At 37.0% G+C, this 25,213-nt stretch overlaps 1 protein-coding gene and 1 pseudogene across 3 annotated transcripts in view; one reads left to right on the top strand and one right to left on the bottom strand.

Moving 5' to 3' along the window:
• Nucleotides 1-25,213, bottom strand: part of MCU (mitochondrial calcium uniporter) — a 215,609-nt gene that overhangs the window by 63,495 nt on the left and 126,901 nt on the right. The gene's annotated exons all lie outside the window — the stretch shown is intronic.
• On the top strand, nucleotides 19,042-20,191 carry LOC119510723 (annotated as a pseudogene).

Raw genomic sequence — 25,213 nt, 5'->3', positions numbered from 1 at the left:
TTACTTATTGCAATTTTATATAAGATTAATTATTCATTTATTTAGTAGTGTTGAATCCAAAGGGATAGAATATGATATTCTGGCCTTCCTCAAAGAGCTGGTGTTGTCAATACACATAAAGACAGTACTGATTCAGAGCATCATCTTGATGCTATTCAACAACATTAAACATATTGGCACTCAGTGTTATACAGAAGAAGTAAGAGTTACTTCTAATAATGTTTTTAATCCTGATTTTATAGAAACATTAATTCAATGTATAGACAGATGCCAGTTTTTTGACTCTGAGGAAGGTAGAAAAAGATTTAAGGTATTTTGTTGGAAAGAAAATAGTTCTCTTTAGCTTGACTAACTTTAGACAGGCTTCTCCCTGCCTCTGGGCCCCTGAACTGCCTCTAACCCCATCATTAAGTTATCCAGGGCCTGAGAGGCTCCTAACTAGGTTCCTTATCTTCCTCTCCTGTCTTTAAAAGCTCCAGGAGGGAGGGGGATCTAAGATGGCGGCATAGAGAGGATTGGAAGCTAAGTAGTCCCCCTGGAACAACTGAAAAAAAAAACCAGAAACAACTAGTAAATAATCTGTAATAACTGCAGGGGGACAAACGTGACCATCCACTCACCATATACTAACCTAAATTGGGAGGAATGCCCGAGATCACAGCATAAAATCTGTAAGTAAAAACTGCAGAGCCAAATCGGGAGACCCCTCCCCCACAGCCCGAGTTACAAAGCCTGGTGGTGCCAGAGAGAAGCTTTCTCCCAGCAAGTGAATATAGCTCAGCTGAGTTCCAAACGGGGTTTTAATTAGCAAGTGTGAACTGCTCACTATGAGGTGCGAGTCTCCAGCAGGTAGACGGAGGCTTTGGGTGGCAGCTGACCTTGGAGAGCCGGAGGGTCGCCTCGGACTAGGTCTGTTCCTTTTTCAACTCAGTGGAGAAAGCCTCGGCCATTTTCAGTTCCCAGTTCTGTGACCCAGACAGGGGTGTGGCACAGGCAGAGAGAGACCATTGATGTGCTAATGACCTCCCCCTAGGGCGTCTATCTTCTGTAAGAGGAAAGGGATGGGGCCCAGCTCTACTACCTGCCTTTCATTCAGAACTTACACCAGTCAAGAATTATAGGCTAATCTTTGCATCAGGCAGAGAGCACCCCTGCACAGCCCAGCAACCTGGGGCTTCCCTTGAAGGATGATGCGCACTAGTGATGTTGCACAGCCTTCCTCAGCAGAGGTCCTGGAAGATCACAGCTGAGAAGAGGGGCCTGCTCAGAAAACCCAGGGACACTACGTCAATGCCGGTGGTTTGTGGTCAGTGACAGAGAGGGTCTGGGGCAGAACTGAAATGAAGGCTTACACTCTTGCAGCGGCCTTGAATCTCCGGGAACACCTGGGAGGTTTGAATATTAAAGCGGCCCTGCCTCCCTGACCACCCAGACACATGCACCAAGTTCAGGGCAGACTGCTCCAACAACAAACCCAAACCGAGTTCACCAACTGAACCCCACAAAAATCATTTCCCCACACACCAGAGACAGAGTTGGGGAGAACTGACTTCAGGCGTACAGGTGACTCGCAGATGCCATCTGCTGGTTAGTTGGAGAAAGTGTACGCCACCAACTTGTATTTCTGAAAAATTAGACTGGTCTTTTTTTTTTTTTTTTTTTTTTTAAACAACTTGAAAGAACCCTATCAAGCAAACCAAATGCCAAGAGGACAAAAACAACAGAAAATCTTAATGCATACAATAAAACCAGATGATATGGAGAACCCGATCCCAAACACCCAAATCAAAATATCAGAAGAGACACAGTACTTGGCACAATTAATCAAACAATCAGAATCGAGGAATGAAAACATGGTACAGGATATAAAAGACATGAAGATGACCATGGAACAGGATATAAAGGACATAAAGAAAACCCTAGAAGAGAATAAAGAAGAAATTGCAAGAGTAAATAAAAAAATAGAAGATCTTATGGATATAAAAGAAATTATTGGCAAAATTAAAAAGACTCTGGATACTCATAATACAAGATTAGAGGAAGTTGAACAATGACTCAGTGTCCTAGAGGTCCACAGAACAGAAAATGAAAGAACAAAAGGAAGAATGGAGAAAAAAATCGAAAAGGATCTCAGGGATACGACAGATAAAATAAACTGTCCAAACTTAAGACTCATTGGTATCCCAGAAGGGGAAGAGAAGGGTAAAGGTCTAGAAAGAGTATTCAAAGAAATTGTTGGGGAAAACTTCCCAAACCTTCTACACAATATAAATACACAAATCATAAATGCCCAGCGAACTCCAAACAGAATAAATCCAAATAAACCCACTCCGAGACATATTCTGATCAGACTCTCAAATACTGAAGAGAAGGAGCAAATTCTGAAAGCAGCAAGAGAAAAGCAATTCACCACATACAAAGGAAACAACATAGAGATTAAGTTGTGACTACTCAGCGGCCACCATGGAGGCGACAAGGCAGTGGCATGGCATATTTAAAACTCTGAGAGAGAAAAATTTCCAACCAAGAATACTTTATCCAGCAAAACTCTCCTTCAAATTTGAGGGAGAGCTTAAATTTTTCACAGTCAAACAAATGCTGAGAGAGTTTGCCAATAAAAGACCTACCCTATTTCAGATACTAAAGGGAGCCCTACCGACAGAGAAACAAAGAAAGGAGAAAGACATATAGAGAATTTTAACAGACATATATAGAACCTTACATCCCAAATCACCAGGACACTCATTTTTCTCTAGTGATCACGGATCTTTCTCCAGAATGGACCATATGCTGGGACCCAAAACAAGCCTCAATAAATAAAAAACAAAAACAAAAACAAAAACAACTGAACATATTCAAAGCACAATCTCTGACCACAATGGAATACAAATATAGGTCAATAATTTTTGAATTGTAGCTCCACTATTTACTTCCTACAGGATATAAAATACACAAATTCTAACGACAAATCATGGTTTTGAACTCAATGTAAAATATGTAATTTTTTACAAGAACTATATAAAGGTGGGGAAATGGAGGAGTATAGGTACATAGTTTACGTGTCCTATTGAAATTAAGTTGGTATCAAAGAAAAACAAGATGGTTATGGATTTAAGAGTTTAATTTTAAGCCCCACAGTAAACACAAAGAAATTATCAGAGAATATGACCATAGAGATGAAAAGTAGAGTATGGGTTAAGAGAAATGGGGGAAGGGGCAATGGGGAGTTAAGAAATGAGTGTAGGGTTGCTGTTTGACGTGAAGGGAAATTTCTAGTAATGGATGGTGGGAAGGCAATAGCATCACAACATTCTAAATGTGATTAATCCCACTAATGGAATGCTAGGGAGGGGGTGGAATGGGAAGATTTAGGCTGTATACATGTTTCCACAATTGAGAAAAAAACAAAGACAGTCCAAATAGATGACACTTGAATGCCAAGGATGACCCTGGATGGGATCTGAGGATGGAGGACAGAAGGCTCAAAGGCACACAGTTGAGACATAAGGAAAAGGAAATATAAAATGTAAGCTTTGTATCATTGTTGAATCTCTTGTACTTCTTAGCTGTGCTTAATGGAATTGCATAAAAGAATGTTCTTGTTCATGGGAACTGTACATGTGAATTATAGTGTTTGTTCAAGAATGTGTGCAGCTAGCTCTCGTATGTTCAGAAGACAGAGCAATAGATGATGGGAGGGAGGAAGGGAGGGAAAGAAATAGCCGTCTGACAACATGTTAAAGTTAGTGGATAGGGGTATCAAGGGGGGGGGGTCAGGGAATGTTGAGTTCCGTGTATAGGGTTTGTATTGTTTTTGCAACTGTTCCTATAACTTTGAATTTATTTCAAAATAAAATGTTAAAAAAAAAAAAAAGCTGCAGGAGGCCTGATCACAGACACAGAAAACATTTCAAACCAAATGGCCCTAGTTGCAAGCTCAGTAAATCACTGGCCCATCCCAGGGATCAACCCTCTTTTATCATCCTTCAAGTACTTTTCCATTAGCCCTTAAAAGTCCTGTGGTCCTTTGTCTAAACAAGGTTGAGTTCTACTCTATCTCCCTATCCTGGTAGTTATAAATAAAATCATCCTTGCCTGCTTCACTGTGTCCTGTGCAATTTTTTCTTTGACACTGACTAGGACTAAAGGGTCCTACGACTATAATCTGTAAATGGTGTCAGGGTAGAAGGGTAAGAAACAAACGTGCCCGAGGAGAGTTTATCCTCTAAGGGAAAGCTTGGTCACTACAATTACTCTACTTGAGATATAGTACACAGAGTATTTGCTTTGCAATTGAGAGGCCTTACATTTGATTTGATGCCTTAGCAATTCTGGGAGGAGTAACAGAAGTTGAAGGGAGACAACCAACCAAAGACTGCTACCTTTAACTGGAAGTCTCTTCCCCACATATTATAACTTCAGATGTGCTAATCTTTAAAGCAACAAATTATAGTTTCGATAGGTTTTAATGCATCAGGGAATGAAAGACAAAAACCAGCATCAACAGTGTGAAAGAAATGCTTAGAAGAGGTTTGTGCCAGGAAAAACATTTATTTGAAGATCTGTTTGAGCAGCTGTGCCAAAATAGTTGTATCACTCGAATTAAAAGTAGTTGCAGTGCAGAATTTTTAATTAGGTGCATAGTTAATATTTGGAAATGGACAGAGGTAATGGTAGCATATTGTTGTTAGTGTAATTAACAGTGATGAATTATGTGTGTGAATGTGGTTGAGAAGGGGACGTTTTGGGTCATGTATGTTACTAGAAGGAAAGCTACAGGATAAAACATGGGGACTGTAGAACACAGTGGACCCTGTTGTGGATGATGACTGTGGTTAATAGTACAAATGTAAGAATGTTCTTTAAGGAACTATTAACAAAGGTCTGTCGCTATTACAAGGTGTTAATAATAGGGTGGTATATGGGAAAAATAAACCTAAAGCAAAACATGAACTATAGCTAATGGCAATATTTTAATATTCTTGCATCAATTGTTAACAAAGGTACCACACAATGCTAAGTGCCACAATAGGGGGTATATGGGAATGTTGTAATTTTTATTCTTAGAAAAATGTTACATGTCACAGAAACAACCAAATTTCCTTGACAGTTGAATTGTTTTACTCTGATGCTTCTCTGAAAGTGCACGTGGTCAGCTTCAGGTCAAAGCTTCATCTTTGGCAAAAAACAAAAACAAAAAACAACCAAAAAAAAAAAAAATCCAACTTTACATGAGAAACAAGGCAAGTATAAAATTACGTTCTACCTGTCAATTAACATACCCTGGTAAGAATGTAAAGGTGGGACAAGGTCAGGAGTCTTGATTGACAGGGTTCTTTTGTACATCTTAAACTTTATATAGCTACATACTTCTACGGGATATAAATGTGTCCTTGTTGTCATAAGCCTGTTTTCTAGATAGATAGAGGCTTTCCTTGTCACAAGACCCCTGCCCTTGTATTAGCTAAAAATCTATTAAACCCCCCCACCTGGGGAATTCATACCATTCTCACAATATGGCCAAAAGCTCTGGAATATTTAAGCCTTGCCTAATAAAATAAAATATGCTAATAAGCCAAGCCCTCTATCTTAAAGCTTGTACCTAGGCACCTTATTTGTGTAATAATGAAACTAAGCCTAATTATAATTAGAGCCTAAGAGTCACCCCCTGAAACCTCCCTGTTGCTCAAGTACAGCCTCTCTCTAAGCCAAACTGCAAATACACTCACTACCTTGTCTACTACGTGGGAGCTGACTTCCAGGGGTGAGCCTCCCTGACACTGAGGGAGTATTACCAAGTGTTAATCAGTGATGCATATGGAGAAAGACCTTGATCAAAAGGGGAAAATATTAAATAATATAGAGTTTTTATACCTAAGAGACTTTATTATAGAGTCAGGAGGTCATTCTGGAGGTTACTCTTATGCAGGTCTTAGCCAAATTTCACAAACTGCCACAGTATGCAAAGCCTCAAACTAAAGTGCTCTTGAGGGCCCTAGGGATATCCGGACACCACAGGCAAGCCACATGGCTACATGAAATCAACACTCCTTTGGCAGGCTCTACCTGGGAATCTTTGTAAAGCTATTTTCCCAACATAACATAGTCATATTCACTTATAAATCCCCTAATCATGATTCTTCTACTTCTTTTATTTGAACCTATAATTTTCAATTCACTTGTTACGTTTATTTCTCAGAGATGTAAAGCCTCTGGATTGTTCGTATACTGGTTGAGCCCTGAAACCTAGCAGGTATGCAGTCAACTCCCACTCTCTAGTTCTTCAGGCTTGCCACGGACAACTAACAAGATGATGATGACGGATCAGCCCCATCCTGAAAGCAAGGAGTATCTTCAACTGCAGGCAAAACAATTCCATTCCTCTGCTCCATGATTTCTATTTCCTTCCTCAGCCTGAAGCAGTCAGAATGGTCATCATCACAAATCCCTCAAGACTGAAGAATGAGCAAAAATGAGGGGGGATTTTAACTGCTAACTGCAGTGGATTTATTGTTATTGTAGTTATTACTTTGTGTTAATTGAGTAATTTGTAACATTGCTATCTAAAGAAAAAAGGGACATGACCTATGCAAACTATTCTTAAAAGGTTCAGGGGAAAAATAATGTGTACATGTTAAACACTGGGGAATTTGAGTAATGGGTATAAAGAGTTCTTTGTAATATCCTTGCAACTTCTCTGTATATTTGAAGTTATTTCAAAACAAAACATTTTTAAAAAAGTAGTTGCAGAATGCTGTACTATAAAAGACTTCTGTGGTTTAAAATTAGGTTTAGGATTAGGATTACCAGTGTCACCTACCATCACTAAATTTCCTTGTTGCATCCTTTCATTTGATTTGGCCGTCAGTTGTTGACATATAGGTATACAACAGCTTTTCCTTTTCCATCCCCTGCTACTCTGGTTGAAGTATCTCCTCCAATTTTAGGAGGCTATTTGAGGTGATTTTTTTAAGGTTTAAAATTCTTCGAGTCTCGGTATTAAAATATCATCCTGTTAGTTACAATATATATTATGCAGTATGAAACTAAATTATGTTTTTAAAATAGTTACATATAGACTAGAAGGATATAGCCAATGTGCTGGTTTGAATGCATTATGTTCCCCCAAACACCATTATCTTTGAGGTAATCTTGCGTGGGCAGAGGTATCAGTGTTGATTAGACTGCAATTCTTTGAGTATTTCTGTGCAGATGCACCCCACCCAACTGTGCGTGATGACTCTGATTGGATAATTTCCATGGCGGTGTAACCCCACCCATTCAGGGTGGGTCTAAATTAAATCACTGGAGCCATATAAATGAACTGACAAACAGAAGGAACTCAGTGCAGCTGTGAGTGACATTTTAAAGAGGAGCTACAGCGAAGAGGGACACTTTGAAGAATGCACAGTAGCTGAGAGAGGAACTGCAGTTTACAGAGACATTTTGGAGACAGCCTTTGAAAGTAGACTTTTGCTCTGGAGAAGCTAAGAGAGAACAAACGCCCCAAGAGCAACTGAGAGTGACATTTTGGTGAGAAGCTGAAGCCTAGAGAGGAACATCCTGGGAGAAAGCCATTTTGAAACAACTTTGGAGCAGATGCCAGCCACGTGCCTTCCCAGCTAACAGAGGTTTTCCGGACACCACTGGCCACCCTCCAGTGAAGGTACTGATTGTTGATGCATTACCTTGGACACTTCATGGCCTTAAGACTGTAACTGTGTAACCAAATAAACCCCCTTTTTAAAAGCCAATCCATTTCTGGTGTTTTGCATTCCAGCAGTATTAGCAAACTAGAACATCCAAATAGATTTGTATGTGATTATTTCTGTACAGTTTCCACATTGTTTACAGCAATCATATTTTCATATTCAGAAAAAAAAATTACAACATGCTCTTCATAGTGCAGATGTCAAGAGACATGGTATTCAAATTAACAGAATCTCTTATACTTCTTTCCCAGTTTTGCCTGACGTTTCATCTTTTATAATTAAAGGTTTGGACTTTAGTCTTCAGAGTTGTTTGTAGCTCTGGACTTTCCATCACATTGCTGGTTGAGGCCTTTGCTTATAAAGAGACACTGCCTCTAACTGGTAACTTCCTGGTAAGCTGGTCTGCTGCTGCTCACTAGCAGTCCGTGGCTGGCTCTATCATTTGAATCTGTGTTCCAGTGAGTTTTACCCGCCTTGCTAGAAGTTGTCTCATTTCAGCTTTCTATTAGGAATCTGTCTGGAATCCTGCCATGAGTCATTCTCAACATATAAAATACTCAGAATGTTGGGCTGGAATACTGGACTAGACACTGAACTGTGTTCCAAATGCTCACAGCAGTGAGCCCATCATGCTATTTAATACTTAGTACAGCTTAGAAATGACAATGATGAAAGTGATCCAGGAATCAGATGTGACAGTTAAAGCACATCTTGAGTCTCACAGCCACAGAGAGGACAAAATTGTCACACTGCAGATCTTGTGCTCCTATCCACCAACCTCCAACAGAACACTAATAGACAATATAAAACCTAAGCATTTAATAAAACTTTACATAAAGCAATAATGGGAAGAAAGACTACCTTTTCTTTATATTGCTTTGTACCAATTAGCTTCAAAATCCCATAAACTGCAACACTAGAAAGTCTGTATTGTCAGAAAACAGCCCTTCATTCCAAATGTTATTTTAAAGAATATCTGCAAAAATGAATACTAAAGATTACTCATTAGAGACCATCATGGAAGTTTCTTTGCCCTTTCGTAGCCTATATTCAGCCTCTAAATCTATACAATTCTGTTCTTTCTGGTCACTGGATCAGAGGTTTTGCTTCTTCCTTTTATTCTGTCTCTTGCTTCTGCCCACTGTCCCTACTTCATATTGATAATGAAGTATAAGGCATCTTGAAATTACAAATCAAAAGCATTCTGCTTTACATGCTAAAAAAAAAAAAAAAAAGCACGGAAATATCCAAAAGTGAATAGATTAAAAATATTGTTTCCTAAAATATGTTTTATATAGGAAATTGCCTTTAAGTGAATCTAGTACATAAATGATAAGGAACACAGGCCTAAGTGAAATTTATTTTTCTCCTGAAAAGTAAGGAAGACACAAGATGACTGTTTTAGGTTACATATGTGTGAAGGACATATATCAATTAAAATTCAATAGGTACTAAAATAAGACTGAAAAACTAGTAAGGGCTTTTGGCAAAATTCTTTTCAAAAACCATTTATATCACCCTTGGGAAACTATTACTTGTTTTCAAAGATAAATTGGTTAATATAAAATTTACTTTTCAAAAATTTAAAACATTTCCATCACCTGGTCTGTATATGGAGACAGAAGGAAATGTAAGCTCAGGGACAACTTATGCATTTTAATTAACAGTATGCCTTTTCTACCAAACTAAATTGAGTTTAAAAGATTCCTTTTCTCCTGCTCTAGAATTCTAATTACACTGGTTGAAATAAAAGCAAACAAGGACTGGGTAGCTGCCTAGACGAGAGAGAAAAAAAAAAAGGAAATTTAATTGTGAGAATAATCTGAAAGAGGCCCACTGATCTTACAGTACAAATCTCATTAACCAATTTAATAAAGGAGCTAGTCTTCATTGGTCACATTGGATATCTTCTACACAAATAACTGCAAAAAGTGCAAGAAAATACTTATCTCATTAAAATGCCAACTCAGTTCAGCAAAAAAGACACATTAACAATCTTATCAAGGAGATCTTAAATTTTATTTTGGCTTATTGATGTTAGAATGCATGTTTCCTCTAACTTCAATAACCTTTTCCTCAAAACAATAACCACCACAAAAAAACTGAAAAGGTAGTCTAGACTTAAATCTTTTCACCAACTATTTTATAGCCCACAATATAAATTATGCATTTTTGTTTTAAGAAACTGCAGGAAAAGATTTGGGTTTGAACTGCTTGGTTCAGAGTGTGACTTCAAGAGGTAAACTTACACTAAGATGCAGACTGAAGAGCTGTCACTAAAAGCATGCCAAACAGTTTTGAAAGTTTCTTACTTGGTGCAACCTAAAGAAATTACTGAGCCTTTTCAGTATTTTCTCTCAACATATGCAGGTCTTTCCTCCTGGCTTTACCACCCTCCCTACTCAGTTTAAACTTCATGTTAACTATGTTCTCAAGTGCCTTAGCTTCCTTGACCTCTGTGATGGTTAGGTTCTTGTGTCAACTTGGCCAGGAGATAGTACCCAGCTGTCTGGTCAAGCACACACTGGCCTAACAATTGCTGTGAGGACGTTTGAGGCTGGTTGGTAAACCAACAGGCTGGTTTATTAAATCATCAGTCAATTGACTGCAGCTGTGACTGATGACTCACCAAAGGGCGTGCCTTCCACAATGAGAGAATGCAATTGGCTGGATTTAATCCAATTAATCAGTTGAAGACTTATAAGAAGACAGATAGAGAGAGGACCTTCACTTCTTCTTCGGCTGCCCAGTGAAGCATTTCCTGGGGAGTTCGTCAAAGTTGCCGGTTTGTTTCCTGAGGAGTTCAACGGACATCTTCCTTGGAGTTGACAGTTTGCTTACCGCTCTACAGAATTTGGACTCGTGCATACCCACAGTTGCATGAGTCACTTTTACAATTTGATAGTCAGAGACACCTCTCATTGATTCTGTTTCCCTAGAGAACCCTAACTAATACAACCTCCTATGCCTACTTTGCTGATCTTCAGTTCTTGTAAATCCATTTCAACTCCTGCCCTAGGATGAGGCAAGGGCTATGAAAATAGGCAATATCATTGTGCTAACTGATGTCACTACAAATTTGTGTTATTCAACTGTAGCTAGTTGATCAGGGTTACTCACTAAATGCTTTCAAACTTTCCTAGTGGACTTTCAGATGACTTCCCCACAGCGGCTGTTCAGAATTCCTATTTCTTAGTAGATAGCTTCCCCTCCTATTTGACTGAAATTCACCCCCACAACTCTGTTCTCTATCACAACGTTTTCTTAATTTTCTTTATTTTTTTTCTCTTTGATTATATCTTAGGTGAAGAATTATCCCTACTTCTTTGCAAGATTATCCCTTTAATTCTTCAATTAGTTCTTCTCTCTTACACTCTTTAATGTCTCTAACCTCAAAGGCTTCCTTCCCAACCTTAAAACATGTCTACTTCTATACTACCACCCCGCACCCTCTCCCTCCACAAAACCACTATCAACCATGCTGCTTTCCACCTAATCTAGTTTTCAACTGTCATTGCTTTCCATTGCTTTTTTCTCATCCTATTTTTCCTTTTGGAAACATATGGCACTGCTCTTTCTTGAAATTCTTTTCTTCTTTGAATCATATGACACGATTCTCTAAAAAGGCAGGAACTTACTTGCCCAACTCTGTCTTTGATCACTTCTATGTCTCCTTTACTAACTCTTGCTCTTCCAGCTGCCCAAAAAACATTCCTCAAGGCTTCTTTGCCCTTTTCACACTTTGAGAGTTCAACATTTCTGAGAACTTCAAGTTATCATTTCAATGAAGACAATATCTTAAGTTCTTTATTGATTTTCAGTTCCGAATTTCCAACTGCTCTTTAGATTTATCTTTCAGATATGCCTCCTGTTCCTTAAACTCAGTTTATGTTCCCAAACCTACTCCAGTCCCATGTTTCCTATTTTATTGTAACTCCAAACTTTTGGTCCACACCTCAGGCTTTTAAGCCTCATAGTCATCTTAGAGTTCTCACATCCTACTCTTATCCAATTCCAATCAATTCCCATATCTTATCAATCCCATTGCTACCCTTTTAAGCTTCTATATACTCCTATTTTTTTTTCTGTCAACAATAGCATAATTCAGTGGTAGAGAACAGGCCCAAAATTACAACTGGATTTGAATGCCAGATCCTCCAGTTACTAGCTTTGTGATTTTGAACAAGTTCCTTAACTGCCTCAAAACTTAATTTCTGCATCTATAAATCCAGATGTTGTAAGGTATCAAAAGGCCAAGCATATAAAACACTAAGTACAGTGCATGGCAAATAGCTAATGTCAAAATGTAGTTGTTATTGTTACAACTACTGCAATAGCCTTTGATCTTTTCTTCTTCTAATACATCCATCACTGTGCACCATAATCCTAAATATAGACTGGATGATACTATCCTTTCTTGAAAACACTTCCAGTGACTCCGCATTGCTTAAAGGATAGAGTCAAAACTGCTTAGTATGATTTTCAAGACCTTCCACAAAATAAACCAATCTCAATTCTCCCCCAAGGTATTGAAAAAACACCTTCCATCTAAAAACTGATCTTAAAAATGTGAACTATTAAAGTCCTGTTTACTTTATTTAACAGCTATTTATCCCATGAATATGAGAAATTCACTTGAAAATTTAATAAACAATTTTTGAAATTTCATCCTTTAATCAGAATTTTAAAATATTTCTGTGTGATCCTGCAAGAGACTGAAGTTAGTGTTTCAGATGCCCATGACAGTTCCTGCCTCACAGTTCACATTTCTACAGTAGACATCCAATTTCAGGGCAAATATTTACTTGAATCCCTTCTCACTTGGCTCGTATAGAACTCTGCATCAGAAGCCAAAGGAAAGAGAACTTGGAAGAGTTTCAAAGATAGCAGGTGGAAGAAAAAGTAAGCCAAATGCTGAATATAATGACAAAAGAATTGTAATATCCTTTAGTGATAATAACATGGTATTATAAAATTTGACTATTCTTCAAATTTGTTTTACTTTTTCCTAAGTATTCCTTATAGAAATCACCTATTTGCCACCAACTAAAATAAATCAGTTTATCAACAAATCTATACATTTTCCTATTTCATGTTGCTTATTGATTAGATTGCATCTAAGTGACCATTTCTATTTGGATAAGTAATTAGATGTTTAAGTAAGTAAATCTGAAGAGAAATCCGTGATTCTCCTTTTCAAGTTTTTTTCTATTCCATTCGTTTATCCTACTATTAATTTGCAAATACATGTTATCAGAATGTTATTTTTTGAATAATACATGTTCCTGGGTGAAAAAGGAGAAAAGATTCTTAGCTTTCTACCTTCTATTGGCCATTCCTTACACCAGCTAGTCAATACTTAAAAAGTTCAACATTAGGTGTATAGAAAATCTGTCATATGAAATAGTGATAAAAGAATATGAAGCCAAAGAAATGTAGGAATAAAAAGTGTTATTCAGGTGTGTTGGGCAATTGATTAATAAAAATGCTTTCCTACTCTTCATGATCTTGTGGTATATGATGTGTTTATCAGCTTTAAAAATGTAAATTTTTGAGTTCTTTTCCAATTCTAAACAATATTCCCTTATAGTTCTTAAAAATAAAAAAGAAGGGAAAGGAGCCTATAGATTAAAAGAGAATCCAATGTGTGGTCCTGTTGGATTCTGATTCAACAACTAAAAGATTAAAAAAAAAAACACTTATGGGACAGTCAGGAAAACTGAAACAATTACTAGATATCTGATGATATAAGTAAATATTTTTAGCATTTTTAGATGTGATTATGTATTTTGGTTATCTTATCTGTCAGAGAAATATGGAAAAAAGGTATGAAAAATGATTTGCTTTAAATAACCCAGTATTTGTGTGTGTGTGTGTGTGTGTTGTGGTGTGTGGTGTGCAGGGAATGAGTGGGAGTAAATATGAAATAGGACTGGCCAGATGTTAATAACTGATGATGCTAGGTACAGATCCACTATATTATTTTATAACAATTATATCATATATATTGATATAATTTATATATTATATATATTATCCACTATATTATTTCAACTTCCATAAATTTTCAAAGTGTCGTAATAATATATTAAGAAGAGTATCCACTATATTATTTCAACTTCCATAAATATTTTCAAAGTGTCATAATAATATATTAAGAAGAGTATAAAATGGAAGTTTATAGTTATTTATTATTAAAAAATATTGGGGGTGGGAATTGAATAGATTTTGGGATTTTCCAAGAAAAGTCTTCAAACACAGCATTTTTTATTTTTGGTTTTCATCTTGCATAGATAAATTAATAGTAGAGGATGCTACTGAGGAACAAATTAAACAGATTTATGAGTTTGGATTTTTTTCTTTGTGGTATTTGTTAACTCTTTCTACTGCTGCAGTATTAAATGAAAGTTATGCAGCTTCCTTAGGGTTCATGGAGTCTACATCACAATAGGCAAGCAGAAGACAGGGGAAATGAGTGCCTACTGGGTGAAGAAATACAGAAATAATAAGAGAAGAACTGTTACTGTTTTTTGTGAAGAAATGGTTTCTAAAACAAACAAAAAAGAGAAAAGAAAACTCTCCTCCATGAACTATATTCTCCTAAACAGTAATATAAGCCAAGATGGATTACCCAAGTGGAAAAACCCACCTACTTTGCTCCTAAAATTATTCCATTTTAAGCCTACCTTCTCTTACAATTAAATCCACAAAGGAGAAAGGGGAAAAGAGTTATTATTCTATTATAAAGAAATACAGAAGCAATGAGTTATGAATAATACAAATGAAATAGGATACAACTCAACACAACCTGGAGATGTAAAGGGAATGAAACCATTGTGATTAAGGTATAGCAAACGCTATGCAATACAACTACTGAGGAGATATAAATATTTCATAATAAGTTTGAGTGGTGTGTCTTTTTGCAGAGGATTTACAAGATTTACCAGATCTCTTTCACAGCATTTATAGAATAAGAATAAGTGGAAATATGTAAGCAAAAACTGTTTTAATGTTCAAATAAAGGTTAAGACACAAAACAGAAAGTGAAACTTTAAGGATTATGCAAACAATCAATGTTTTGTTCCTTAAAGCCAAGAGAATATTTTGAATATATCTAGACACTTAATATAATATATTTGAGTAGGGCAGGCTCTGAAAGCTGTGGCTATCCAACAGCCTAGAGCAGATAAGTATTCACCTTCACCATAACTTTCCTTTTCGTTGAGTTTCTGATGAAATTACAAATTCACTGTCCTCATTCAGGTTCTTGCCAGTTTCGGTGAAGGACATTTAAGGCATCATTCAGAAGCTCTGGCCAGAGTTGTAACCTTTGGGTCATTCATAAACCTTTTTTTTTTTTAAGAAAACTTAAACAAGGTTGATTTTTATTTCAATTAAGCCCAAAATTATTTTTAAATGGAAAAGGGGCCAACAAGTTTTCTTGGTCGTGTTTACTCTTTGTCCCTACTTCTAGATTCTATTGAGTCAACAGACTCACTGAAAACGCTGAAGTTACTGAAGCAAGGATAGATGACTGTCTCAAAGGAGGCAGGGAAAAGCCTCAGGGTACTAAAAGCCTATCTCTAGAGCCACCTGCCTCCTTAAAAAGTACAAATTAAACCTTGTAGGTCATCAGGAAATGCCTTACGGCCTTCAAGATAAAATGGACCACCCTCTCAGCTGTGTAAGTTTCCATTTTTGAGTTGAACACTTGGTATCATAATTCCTCAAAGGACATATAAGTATCCTTAAAAGGAACTCTCCCATGAATGTGGAAAACATGCTTAATTAAGAGTCAAATTAACTAGAACCCTCAGGAAATAGGCTGTGTTCTACTTTCTACTTTTAGAGTAAAATAGCAACTTCCAAGAAAACAAACTGACCAAGAATTACAAAAGATAAACTTCTAAGAAGTCTGGGGTCAGAGTCAGCCCAAGCCTCTCAAGAGGAAGTAGGGTATATGGAAAGAACATGGACTGAAGTCTGAAGGTAGGAGTTCAAACGTTAGCTCTGGTACCAGCTAAGACTATGTATGACCTTTCTCAAGGTCCTCACCACTGTACTTCAGTTTCTTCATTTGTGATATGAAAACAAGATTAGATAATCTTTAAGGTCCTACTTATAAAATTATCAAATCATTTTTGATCGTTCAGTTTCTATACTGTAATCCCAAGTGATGAAAAACAAATTTACATTCAAAATGATGTGCCTGAAGTACCTGGCAATAATCATCCAAGTACGAGCCACTTAAATTCACTACACGGTACCTATAAAATCAAGAGAACTGATGATTATCTTTTGGAAATACCTTCAGTGAAAAGGACTCAAAGTGTTATGAGTCAACACTAATTATCTGGAAAATTATTTAATCAATTATTATTCCTCACCTCCATTTCTAAAGCATTTTAAATTTCTATTGCACACCGATAGTTCCCTTGCTTAATAGGTGACACTGTACATCTAGCACTACTGCTGTGCATTTGCTAGAGGAAAGTACCCAAGTGTCATGAATATGGTCTCTATACAACCCCAGCCACCCAGGTCAGCTGTGGCCTGCCAAATTTTTAAGTATCTCTTGCTAAACTTTTAGGTGTCTCCTTTCACTGAAATCATTTTTAAAAATAAAACATTCAAGATTTGTGTACTTGACTGGATATAAATTATACCTTAATTTAAAAAAATATAAAAAAGAAATGCATGCTGGAAAAGTTAAAAAAAATAATCCAAATACAATTCAATTCAAAGATTTCTTTAGGAAAGTACAACGCACTTTTATACAGTATTCTAACAGAGGATGCTTGCCTTCGTTGCCAGTGATCCTTAGCCATTCAAATGAAGAAAACAATTCAGAGAATATAATTTTTAGAAAGGGTTCTTTGAAGATGTGAGGGCTCATTAAGTCATTCAGTAAATAAATCTTGACTTGCTGATCCATGAACAAGAAGAAGCCTTACTATATTTTTGTATTGTCAGATTAATAGTAAAAAATAAATAACAATAAAAATTATAATCATCCAACTAAATGTTGAATGCTTAATATGTTTCAAAAGCAAGTATTATATGTCTTTCACATATTTATAATCTTTAAAAAATCAATAGACAATTCATAAAAGGAGAAATATAAATGGCCAATAACCTCAGAACTGCTTAGGCTCAATAATAATGACAATTATTAAAAACAATCAGAAGAGACGGACTTTGTTTTGTTTTGGTTTTTCTTTTTGCCTACCAGATTAGAACAGATTAAAGAGATTTTTGGGGCATCTAATGTGTACACTTTGCCTCTGCTTTAAAAAATGTTTTCTGCTGAAATTATCACAAGAGTACAAAGAAGAGTGTTCACTTGCGAGTAACTTCATGAAGGCTGAGACTCAGTTTTGTTTACCACCATATTTTCAATACCACAAATCATGCTTGGCAAACAGTGGGTGCTTGTTAAATATTTACTGAAAAATGAATATTCTCTGTAGCACTGTTTAGCATAGTGAATGTCAGGAAACAATCTGATTACAATACATCAATAAAATGAAATACTACATAGCTGTTAAAAAGAATGAGGTTGATCCATACATAAAGTTTTTACAAAATTAAATACAGTGTGGTTCTATATTTGTGCTAAAATATATAGCATGGTTCTACATTTGTGTTAAAAAAGTATATATACATTTGTAAATACATAGAGAAAAGTCTGGAAGAAACTACATCAAATTGTTAAAAGTTGTATCTCTGAGAAGAGATGACTCTTATTTTTTACTCTTTAACACTTTTGTAATCATCTGACTTAATTTACAAATATCACATTTTACTCTAATGAGACAAGATTCCTGAAAATTAAAAAAAAAAGGTTGATGCACTTAGAAAAAGTCCTGGGAGGATGCAAAAAATACATGGTTACCTTAAGGTACTAGATAAAAGGGTTGCTCCACCTGGAAATTTTAAACTCTGTTAAACAAATATGGGTCAAAAAGAAAATAAGGACTGTTCAAATTTCCCTCTTAGAACTTTGGGCCTTGCCTTAGATAGGATAGAAGTTCTCTTTAACTGTTGTTTTAAATGCTTCTAGTTGAGAAATGCTAAAATACTGTGTGTTGCTGCAGTTTAAGGCAATGGTTCTCAGATAAGGTCCTGGGTGTCCTGGTACTTTGTGAGAACTTCCTGGTGGATCAATGAGCTCCAACAGTTAGAGATTGGCATTATCTTTTACTAAACTGTTCATCTGTGCCAAGAAACAGACATCACATCATAGATGCCTCATCAGGAGCCAGCATTTCCACTCATCAGGAGCTGTGGTCAAATTGGGGAATGAATATATAACAGTGTGCAAGGGGTTATTTGGTGTTAGAGAAAAAACCTGGCACAACTCCCTGGAATATTTTTCTTGGAATTGTGGAGTTTCTTATATTGTAATAAACAGTTACACTGACTACAAAGCAGAATCCAAAATATATGTAATTTTTAAATGTAAAATAGAAAATTTCAAAGAAATTCCACACTTGCCAAGGACATCCCTAGGATCCTGAGGGAGGTACTTCTCACTCTCTGTATTTAGGGGTACTTTAGGAGAATGGCTTGAAAGTCACTTGGTATAGTGACATTTTCTGTAAAGATGCCAGGTGGGAGCCAGTAAAGGAGACCCTGAAGTAGCCCTTGTGGATAAACAATGTAATCATAAAGTTTAAGAAAGAGAGAGAGAGCACAAAAGTTTCAGCACAACCGTGGATGATCAAAAGTACCATATGATGTCTCATTTGCTTGGCATTGTCAGAAACTGGGCGTTCCATATGAGTAAGTTTTCCATGAAACTAAAGCCTACCCTTTTAAGGATAAAATCTTTTAACTTTTTTCCCCCCTCCAAAGAACTCCCCATGTATTCTTATTTTAACTTTTTATTGTGGAAAAATTTAAATATATACAAATGTACTGTACAATGAACTTCCATGTACCCAGCACCCAGATTCAACAATTACCAATTACATGGTTGGCTGATCTTATTTTATCTGTACTCCCATCAGCATACTTTTGAAGCAAGTCCCAGAAATTATATCATGTCATTCACTAATACTTCAATATATACTGCAAAAAGAATTACGTTCAAAAACATAAACACAATATCACACACACACATTGTCAGTTTTTAGCAGTATTAATGGAAACCTTTCAAAAATTTACTCATCTTTCTTAAAGCTTACTGAATATGAAATGGCTTTATTTGATAATCCAGAGTCAATATTCCTAGAAGCAGGCTGCTTCCATATCAAAACCCTAAAATATTTGGCACTGACTTTGAGATGGGGTGGCAGGTAGAGGTAGGCTTAAAGGAAAGCGAGGAATGGCGTGTGCTCGTCCATTGATATCGGTGTACTCTGAAAAGGGGAAGTCATCTGGCAAAAATGTTACTTTGCCTGCTGTGTTCAAGGCTCCCATTAGACCGGATATTGTGAACTTCGTTCACACCAACTTGCGCAAAAACAACAGACAGCCCTATGCTGTCAGTGAGTTAGCAGGTCATCAAACCAGTGCTGAGTCTTGGGGCACTGGCAGAGCTGTGGCTCGAATCCCCAGAGTTCGAGGCGGTGGGACTCACCGATCTGGCCAGGGTGCTTTTGGAAATATGTGTCGTGGAGGTCGCATGTTTGCACCAACCAAAACATGGCGTCGATGGCACCGTAGAGTAAACACAACACAGAAGCGATATGCCATCTGCTCTGCCCTGGCTGCCTCAGCCTTACCAGCGCTGGTCATGTCTAAAGGTCATCGCATTGAGGAAGTTCCCGAACTTCCTTTGGTGGTGGAAGATAAAGTTGAAGGCTACAAGAAGACCAAGGAGGCTGTTTTGCTTCTTAAGAAACTTAAGGCCTGGAATGATATCAAAAAGGTCTATGCCTCTCAGCGAATGAGAGCTGGCAAGGGCAAAATGAGAAACCGTCGTCGCATACAGCGCAGGGGACCATGCATCATCTATAATGAGGACAATGGTATCATTAAGGCCTTCAGAAACATCCCTGGAATTACTCTGCTTAATGTAAGCAAGCTGAATATTTTGAAACTTGCTCCTGGTGGGCATGTGGGACGTTTCTGCATTTGGACTGAAAGTGCTTTCCGCAAGTTAGATGAACTGTATGGCACGTGGCGTAAAGCTGCTTCCCTCAAGAGTAACTACAACCTTCCCATGCACAAGATGATGAATACAGACCTTAGCAGAATCTTGAAAAGCCCAGAGATCCAACGAGCCCTCCGAGCACCACGCAAGAAGATTCATCGCCGAGTTCTAAAGAAGAACCCACTGAAAAAACCTGAGAATCATGTTGAAACTGAATCCCTATGCAAAGAAAGCGAGGAAAATTTTATTGGAAACTAAACAATGTATTTCTAGTGGCAGAACGTTTGGCCACACTGTCACCTATAGCAATGTGGGGGCAGAGTTTCAAAGGTGCTGCTTACCTTCCAGCATGACTATGGTACACAAGTGGAAGAGATGAGTGACAAAAAAGGAACTGTCAGTTTTTCAAGGAAAATATAGAGGAAATATAAATAACCTAGGACTTGTTGGGTTTGAAAATAAAACTTTGTCTCATTCCCAGCCTCTCCAGAAGGCAAACGACTCTAAAATTAAGAAATTGCTTCTAGGCAAAAATCAAATCCAGAATAAACTTTAAAGATCCTTGAAGATCTCAGAAAGATTTTAAGGCGGTGCCTTATTCAATACGGAAAAAAAAAGGCCATCTAAAGTTCTTAAAGACATGCTTCACAGATCCTTTCCTTAAAACTAGGGTCTCTAAGAATCTTAAGGGTGTTGTCCCACAACCAGTCTCACAGGAAGTTCCAGGGAGAGAAGGGATTATCTCAAAGAGATTCTGGGGTGTGGGTTTGTCTAATGGAGTGGAGTTATGAATTGACTCATAAGAAACCTGTAAAGTTATAAAAGAAATTATATTAGATTGGACTGAAAGGGACAGAAACAGAACAAAATGAAGGAAGGACTTTGGATCTCCCAAACTTCCATAAGTGGGAAGTAGGCCAAGAAAATTATTCAACTGTAAAAACAGGCTACTTTTCATGCAAAAGCAAGGATGACTCAGCAGAATCAAGAGCTCAGATGGCAGAGCCAAGAACCTTAGTTAACAACCCCACAGACAGTAAGAGTGAATGCTAATCGAGGAACTGGCAACATGTGTCCAGCTGGATTCTAGAACTACTATGGATCAATGACTGTGGTGTATCTCTTGTTTACCCCTTTTGGAATGAGAGGGTCTAATGGCAGTTAACCTAGGCCTGTCTCACCATGGGATGTTGTGTGCATGTGGGGCAGGTAACTTACCTCTTCAGTTCACAGGTCTTCAGATCAAGAGGAATGCTTTCAAGGAGCTGTACCCAAGGAACTATACCTGAGGTACCTCATCCATACCTGGACTTGATTCAGATGATGAGATCCTAGACTGTAATGGCATGAAAATTGGAGGTCTTGGTAGAAGGGATGGATATGTTTTGCATGTAGGAGGGATGGAATTCTTATGGCCAGAGGACAGACTGTGGTAGATTGTATTTTCTAAGGTGACCACTACAATATATCCCATCCCACATGTTCTTCTTGCAATACGGAGTGATATCCCTCCCATCAAGAGGTAAGTCTATGTTTCCTTGATATCTGTAGGCCTGTGAATACAGAAGTAATTATATATGAAATGGTATCTAGGTCATAAAAGACAACATAGCTTTTACTTGGTTCTTTTGGGATGTTAGCTCTTATAACACAGTCACCATATGGTAAGGAAACCTAGGTCACATGGAGAAGCTACATTTGGACGATCTAGCCTATAGTCCCAGCTGAGGTGCCAGCTGACAGCCAGCCTCAATTGCCAGACTTGTGTGAGGAAGTCCCAGTTACCATCTGATGGCAATCACATAAGAAATCTCAAGCAAGAACCACCTCATTGAGCCCCATCAACCTATGAAACTATGAGATAATGATTTATTTTTTTTTTAAATCATGCAAGTACCTATCCATATTTGTAGTGCTGATCTGTGGAATACATGCCTTTAAACAACCCTTTTCAATCCTGTTTGCCTTCAGTGCAGCTCTGATACTTAGAATCCCATTAACAAACAATCATGGAGATACTGAGTGACTTTAATCAAGGTCACACAATTAGGAAGTGGGAGAGCCGGGATTCAAACATGACTTCAAAAGCACCACTTTTAAACTACATATATGGCTCCTTTTGATAAAGGAAACTAAGGTAACAATCTCTTCTGGATAAAGTCATTTAAACATGTTTGTTGCTTTATTGGCATTTAGAATTACCTACATAAAAGAAAACATGCTCAGAAGGAGAAATTTTAAAAATAAGTTAATATAATTTTATATTTTTGCATAAATGCCTAGAGATTATCTTACAACCAATACTCCCACACTCAAATAGCAATTATTCAGATTTATTGTACCTATGATTTATGACATTCCAACAACTTTGGGAAAATACACTGAGTTGAAAGTCTTTTTGATGATAAAAATAAAATAAAAATTACTTCTGTATCTAAACAGGCAATATAATTAAGCAGAAAGTTCAAAGAAACATAAAGAGAAAAGATATGGCTTTATCAGCATTGTTTTTAAAACATACACATTTAGAGAGAAACAATCTCTAAAGAGGATTCATCCAGCAGATGGCTAGCATAAAAATCTTTGATACCTATTCCTTGGTCTGAGTGTAAAGAAAGAGGTGGTGAAGAGAGTAAAATATGAAAAGGGAGTGAAAATAATAAATATTGGTGATTATGGTTTGTAGTCCACATTATTACATTAAGTAAAATTCTATTTTGTCCATAAGAACTTTGGGCTATGTCAAAAAAAAAAAAGCCAGCTAGCAGATGAGGTATACAGACTTAAATATGACTTTAAAACATTATAGTCATTTCAAAACATAAATCTCAAATGACATTTTGAAACTGTTGGGAACAAGGTAGGGCAACATAAGTAAAATGTGTCACCACTTCCTATCTCTCAACACTGAGGTGATTATTTCACTTAAAACTTTAATACACTCTTGCCATCACCCCCACCCACCAAGACCATTCAGAATATATCATATGAACACTATTCCTTCCAGAGAGAATCAATCATGCTGAAGAGTACTGACTAAGCATATATCAATAGAGTAAGGCTTTCAAGATTTTGAAATGCCTCCAAAATATCTCATGTCTCTATCTTTATCAGACCACAATATATTTCTTTGTTTCTTCTTCCCCCGTTATCAAAATGAAAAGCGCTCTTATGATTTAAAATATATACTGGATTTGAAAACCTAGGAGATTACATTTTGACTGAAGTGCTGTTATTTGCAAAAGTACTTCTGCAATCAAAGCTTTCTGAGCAAAGTGGCATACAGCATATTAGCTTTTATTACGTAGCTGCAGCCTTCCCTAGTTACAGACCTATAAATACATAAGCAAAAGGGAATCCCAGGAATAACCAGTGTTATTTTATTCAGCAAAAAATAAAAAAAAAAAACCCAATTAAGTAGGATCCTATTATACCTTCATATCCATTCATCTACAAAATAATACAATTCAAAAAATAAAAATAAAACACTACAAATGATCTTGCAGAGTTTTCTTTTTAATATCACAATTTCTAAGTGGAGTGCATGTGAGTCACCTTAGATCTCAAATCAATTAATCTTAACAAGTTTGTTTAGAGAGGCATATAACACACATAACTTCCTGAGCAGTTTTTTTTTTTCTTCCCCTTTCTCTAATTGGGAATAAAGGAGGATAGAAAGAATTGAAAAAAACACAAGTCTTGAATTAAGTCTAAAAGCAATTGCCCTTCCCTTTCTATGGCAAAGCCAACATTCCCTGGACACAGATTCAGGAAATGTCTTTTCTCCCCTCTCTTTTGCTGATTTTTGCAGCATGAAAGACATGCACTAGAACAGACCAAAATACTGCTGTAAGGACTGCAATGCTGGAGGTTTAAGAAAAATCCACCGAGTTCAGAATTCTGATGTGTATGCCTACAGTTTAAGTGGTCCATGACAGTGCATGGGCAGAACAGGTTCCCATAAATTATGCTGCTTGAGCCACTGTCCAAATCAGAACCAAAATCAGCAAATGTATCAGAAGTGTGTGACCAGAAATAACTGGTGGGCCATGTAGGGTGAAGAGGAACTGACGTCCTTGTGAAGACCTCTGATCATGTGGTAAGTGGTTTTCAAATTTCTCTTCCAGTGCTCCATATAGCATTGTGATTTGGGTGGCTTGGTGAAGCCTGAAATGCTTTTTAAAGGGGCTAACTACTTTCATGTCATGATTAGATATATGAATTTAATCTCAGAAGCCCAGGAGAGTTACAAAGATTAATGTATTCATAGTCTATTTTTTTTCTTGAGTGCAAATTTGATAGAGAATTATGAGAGAACAGGCCTTAACAGAGATTAATGGAAATAGAAAGGGGAAGCTAAGAATTTGGAAGATAAACTTCACCAGTCTTACATTTGAGGGAAGGGGGTGAGAGGAAGAGATAATTCTGTATGTCAAATATGGTTTCACCTCACTTTTTCTGGACATAGCATGATAATGAATCAATTTCCCATAAAACATAATGAAAAAAATCAGCTCACAAAACAAAATGATTAGGGCATAAAAAGATATAAAGCTAGCATTATAAATTCCTTTAAGCTCCTATATTTACTTGACATCTAAGCATATCAGAGAAGCTATAGACATTTTGGGGATGCTGTTTTATAGCTAATAAATATATAACAACAGCCACTCAAATTCAAGCCATTTGACTCAGACATTTGCTGGCACACATACTACCAACAAGAACCCATGAATTACATAGTATTATTTAGGTCTAAAATATCTTTCTACCTTCTGTGCTAAGATTATATTCTTAAGTACCTTAACGGTTTCCAAAGTCTCCAGCCATTCAATCCCATTTTCAGATCTGGCCAGGTCACCCAATGTGTGAATTCTGTTCACTTGATGGTGGTTAGTCTAAGGTCTCTACAGCATACCTGAACACAGAGATAGTTAATGGTAGGACCCAAGGAAAAGTAGTGTGTTTTTTGAGGGTCTTACTATGGGCAGTTAGATACGGCAAGGAGAGACAGAGGAGATTCTTGAAAGAAATGTTGTTATACTCAACAGGTCCTAGAGACACAGTCACAGCAAGCCTCGCAGGGCCACAGGAGGAACATGTCAGGAGCTGTGGGTGGGGAGCCAAAGAAGGGCATGTGGACCTAGGGACTGTAGTTTTTATAGCATTACAGGCATACCTTGAGATACTGTGGGTTTGGTTCCAGACCACCACAGTAAAGCAAATATTGCAATAAAGTGAGTCATGTGAATTTCTTAGTTTCCCAGTACATAGAAAACTTATGTTACACTATACTGTGGTCTATTAAGTGTGTGATAGCATTATGTCTAAAAAAAATGCATATACCTTAATTAAAAAATACTTTATTGCTAAAAAATGTTAACCATCATCTGAACCTTTA

Source organism: Choloepus didactylus, chromosome 15 (assembly GCF_015220235.1).
Source record: "Choloepus didactylus isolate mChoDid1 chromosome 15, mChoDid1.pri, whole genome shotgun sequence".
Lineage (NCBI taxonomy): Eukaryota > Metazoa > Chordata > Mammalia > Pilosa > Megalonychidae > Choloepus > Choloepus didactylus.
Note: the sequence above shows the minus strand (reverse complement) of the source record. Positions and strands in the feature narration are given on the sequence as shown.